General features: G+C 42.0%; 1 pseudogene; it reads left to right on the forward strand.

The window, feature by feature from the left end:
* The first annotated feature begins 2588 nt into the window (after nucleotides 1-2588).
* On the forward strand, nucleotides 2589-3552 carry LOC128930919 (2-methoxy-6-polyprenyl-1,4-benzoquinol methylase, mitochondrial pseudogene; annotated as a pseudogene).
* The last annotated feature ends 1350 nt before the right edge of the window (nucleotides 3553-4902 follow it).

Here is a 4902-nt window from a genome sequence, read left to right on the forward strand (position 1 = left end):
GAATTCAACGTTTTGTAAATCCAGCTTAATCTCAACCATGGGGCATTAAGTCTTTTCAGTAAAAAAGTAATTGTTTTCAATCACCTGAAGCAACTGAATTATGGCCTCAGACAGCTGGGTACTGAGAAAGTGTGCTCCTCACTAGAAATCCATGGCTACATTTCAGAGAGTTGGGATAATTCCAAAGGATTCTTTTTATTTATATTTACATTTTTTATTTTTTTGAGATGGAGTTGTGCTCTGTCACCCAGGCTGGAAAGCTGTGGCATGATTCCTGCTCACTGCAACTTCTGCCTTTGGGTTCAAGCAATTCTCCTGCCTCAGCCTCCTGAGTAGCTGGGATTACAGGCATGTGTCCCCACTCCTGGCTAATTTTGTGGTTTTAGTGGTGATGGGATTTCTCTATGTTGTTCAGGATAGTTTCTATCACCTGACTTTTTGATTCACCTGTCTGGGCCTCCCAAAGTTCTGGGATTACAGGCATGGGCCACTGAACCTGATCCAAAGGATTCTTTAGGGTAATAGGGAGACCAAATGGAGAAAATAAGCCCAGTCATTGCCCTTCCATCGGGTCTAATTAATCCTACTCTCATCCTACCCCAAAATTATCGCCAGACTCTTTACTGGGGTGTGCCAGGAGTAATTCAGAAAGAACAGAGGTTATTCAAGCCTATCTATTTCTCATAGCAGTCTTAAATTTAAATATTTGATCTATTTTGAGTTGATTTTTGCATGTGGCCAAAGATAGGGTCTAGTTTGATTTTTCTGCATATGGATATCCAGTTTTACCAGCACTGTTTATTAAAGAGATTTTTTTTTTCTTAATGTATTTTCTTGGTGCCTATGGAAAAAATGAGTTCACTGTAGATGTATGAATTTGTCTCTAGGTTCTCTACTCTGTTCTGTTTGTCTGTGTGCATTGGTGTTTTATGCCATTCTGTGTTGCTTTGGTTACTATAGATCTGTAGTATAATTTCATGGTAGATAATGGAATCCCTACAGATTTATTCTTTTTGCTCAGGATAGCTTTGGTTATTCTAGGTCTTTTGTGATTCTGTATAAATTTAGGACTGTTTTGTAGAACTGTTCTTTCTATTTGTGTGAAGAATATCATTGGTATTTTTATAGAAATTGCATTGAATTCATAGGTTGCTTTGTGTAGCATGGACATTTTAACAATTTTGATTTTTGTTATCCATAAACACAGAGTATCATGTGTGAGGACATTTTTTCTTTGTTGTCATAAATTTCTTTTATCAATGTTGTATACTTTTTATTGTAGAGATTTTTACTTTTTTGGTTCAGTTAATTCCTAGCTATTTAACCTATCTGTAGCTATTGTAAGTTGAATTACTTTCTTAATTCTTTTTTAGATTGTTTACTGTTGGCATATGGAAATGTTACTGAATTTTTTTTTTCAGAAAAGAATTTTTTAAAATTTAAGCAACTGCAAATAGAAAACAAGAGGGGATCCCCAGTCTGGGACAAATCCTAGCTACTGTGACAGAGGGGGTTCCCAAATGGGTTGCCAGGCTGTAGTAAAATGTCATGGTTTTAATAATGAGCTGGTGAGGAAGGGGAGTATTATCTTCACAGTGACCAAAGGACCAGTTAGGACCAGGTGTGGCATCTGCATAGAGCTGAGCCCCTATCAACCCCCACCTCGTTAGAACACCACACGGTTGAGTGGCCATCAGATAAATTTTCTGGAGGACTTTGAAACAGTCCTGGCTGGGGCAGGTGGCTGTTACAACAAACACTGGGGAAGCCCCTGTTTCTGAGACACCCTGAGCCAGCGGCCATTACATGACTGAAAACCTCCAGACCTGAGGGGCTCATGAGACAGTGGTAGTCCCCACTCACATGCGACTTGCTCTGTGCTCAGTATCCTTCACATTGAGCCTGACCCAGTTTCACCCTAGGGCTGTGAGTGGGGCAATCCATTTCCATTTGTTTTATAAGGCTTAGCGGAGCTTTGAACTTAGTGCTAGCAGAGGGGGCCCAAAAGCTGACACTGGGATTCCAGCACCACCACTGACAAGTCCTGCAAGTGGCCAGAGTTGCCTCTCCTCCCCTGGATTTGGTTTTGTCCTCTGTGAAATGGGGCATGGGACAGTGATAACTGATTACTCACATATCAGGGATACATGGGTACTGTCAATTAACTGAGTGCTCAGCACAGTGCCTGGAGCTCAGAGTGCAGATAGGGTAGGAGGATGTGTCATAAATCTGAGGGAAGCCCCAACATAATTAACCCTTCCGTCTAGTAGCCAGGCCCCAGTGCAGAGCCCTGTGGCAGTGACAGAGCAAACTGAGACCAGCTCAAGCGCAGCCTCTTTCTCGGACACAGGGCTCTGCTAAGGCACTTAGGGTTCTGGTTTAATTCTGGCAGCTTTAGTGTAAAGAATATTGTGAGACATTTCCTGAGGTCACTGAAAGTCAGAAGAAAAGACAGGCCTTCTCCATCTCCCTGATAGTCATTTCCCAGAACCTAGTTATCCAGAGAGGAGGGAAAATATTTATTTTTTGTAAAAAGTAAATGCTAGAGTTAAATATTATATTAAAATCTCATTCTAGCCTTTTAACTCGAGTACCAAGATGGCGGCTCCCAGAAGCTTGGCTCTATGGAACTATTGCAGTCGTAGGTGGTGGCGGGTGATGCGGGGCTGTCAGCTCCTCGGGCTTCGTGGTTCTTGGCCCCAAAGAGAAGCAGGTAACGGAAACTCACTTTGGGTTTCAGACTGTGTCAGAAGAGAAAAAGTGGGGCAAAGTACATCAGGTGTTTGAAAGTGTGGCTAAGAAGTATGATGTGATGAATGATATGATGAGTCTTGGTATCCATCGTCTTTGGAAGGATTTGCTGCTCTGGAATATACATCCACTTCCTGGGACCCAGCTGCTTGATGTTGCTGGAGGCACAGGTGACATTGCATTCCGGTTCCTAAATTATGTTCAGTCCCAGCATCAGAGAAAACAGAAGAGTCAGTTAAGGGCCCAACAAAGTTTATCCTGGGAAGAAATTGCCAAAGAGTACCAGAATGAAGAAGATTCCTTGGGTGGGTCTCATGTCATGGTGTGTGACATCAACAAGGAGATGCTAAAGGTTGGAAAGCAGAAAGCCTTGGCTCAAGGATACAGAGCTGGACTTCCATGGGTATTAGGAGATGCCAAAGAACTTCCCTTTGATGATGACAAGTTTGATATTTACACCATTGCCTTTGGGCTTCGGAATGTCACACACATTGATCAGGCACTCCAGGAAGCCCATCGGGTACTGAAACCAGGAGGACGGTTTCTGTGTCTGGAATTTAGCCAAGTGAACAATCCCCTCATATCCAGGCATTATGATCTATATAGCTTCCAGGTCATCCCTGTCCTGGAGAGGTCATTTCTGGAGACTGGAAGTCCTATCAATACCTTGTAGAGAGTATCCAAATGTTCCTGTCTCAGGAAGAGTTCAAGGAGATGATAGAAGATGCAGGCTTTCACAAGGCCACTTATGAAAGTCTAACATCAGGCATTGTGGCCATTCATTCTGCCTTCAAACTTTAATTCCTTTCTAATCATGGAGCATGAACCAATTACACCCTGTTGAAAGCCTGGAACTGAAGGATATTCTGGCAAATGAGACAACAGCAGAGCATGTCCTCTTAAGGATGCATACGTTGGACTCATGTTTGAATCGAACACTCTTCAAGTAGAAGAACAAATTTCTGTCACTTTTTTACAGCTTTCTTTGGAGTTGCTTCAGTCCATCTCCAAGAGGCATTTGGTCTGCATTTTTTGCTCAATCGCTAATTTCTCTTGGCTGTAGAGTGTGTGGTTAAGGTACAACCAGCACTAAGGCTCAGTTTTGAAGTGTATTTATAGCTTCTCTGCTGGTGCTGCCCTCCAGAGTGGGTGATAGATCATTTGAACCCAATGATGACTTTAACCAGAAAACTTAATGGTACCTGAATCAACCTTTCAGCCTACTAGGACTAAATCTAGGCCAAGTCAGAGGACTAATAATTATGACAATTGTGTGCTGAACCAGCATTTGACAAGACATTCAATATTAGGCGCGGTGATAGCATAAAGTCTGGCAAATCACAGTCAGGTGCTACAGGATGATAATTGGAACCTCTTTCCAGGAGTCTCCCGACAATGCTGATGAGAACATTCCTTTCCTACAAGAGGCACCCATGCATCCAGTGACACGAGAACAAGAGAGTGATAGCGCCACACCATTGTGATGTCTTATTTAAGGGGAATGTATGTGCGATCTCAGTTTTATGGCCCTGAGGCCATTTGGTAGGAACCAAATGCCAGGTATAGTTTCAGGATAACCAAGCCCTGTCTATATGGGCCCGGAGCGAGAATACTAGCAGATGTGGGTGGGTCGCTGGTTTCACGGAGGTTGGTAGATTAAGAGACCAAGTGTATTTGGTGGATATTCACGGTTGTGTCAACTGTTTGACTAAATGTGCTATGTCCAATCAATATGTTAATGTGCGGATGTATGATGAATGGTTTTACATTGGTGAGTGATATCCATGTTTGGAGTGCGGTATGTGGGTTAAGGATCGTATGGATTATAGTCCAATGTACAATATTAGTTCTTGCTTGTAAGCATGTATGTCAAGGATTTTATGTACGTTTAGGGTTAATGTGCTATGTATAGTTAAGCATTTGTAGTACTAGATATTATTCATGGGGTAAAACAATAATGTACTAATTACATAAAAGTTTGAAATGTTGTGTGTACTTGCAAAGTACTTTATTGTTGGGCCATCAATAAGATAAAGTTTAGAATCCAGGGAGTAGTTTAATATTAGAATGTCAGCTTTGGGTGTTGATGGTGGAATTAGATATTCTCTCCCTGATTGTCCTGGGGAGTAGGTGTTCTCCATTTCTGGTTTA

The sequence above is a fragment of the Callithrix jacchus genome, chromosome Y (assembly GCF_049354715.1).
Source record: "Callithrix jacchus isolate 240 chromosome Y, calJac240_pri, whole genome shotgun sequence".
NCBI lineage: Eukaryota > Metazoa > Chordata > Mammalia > Primates > Cebidae > Callithrix > Callithrix jacchus.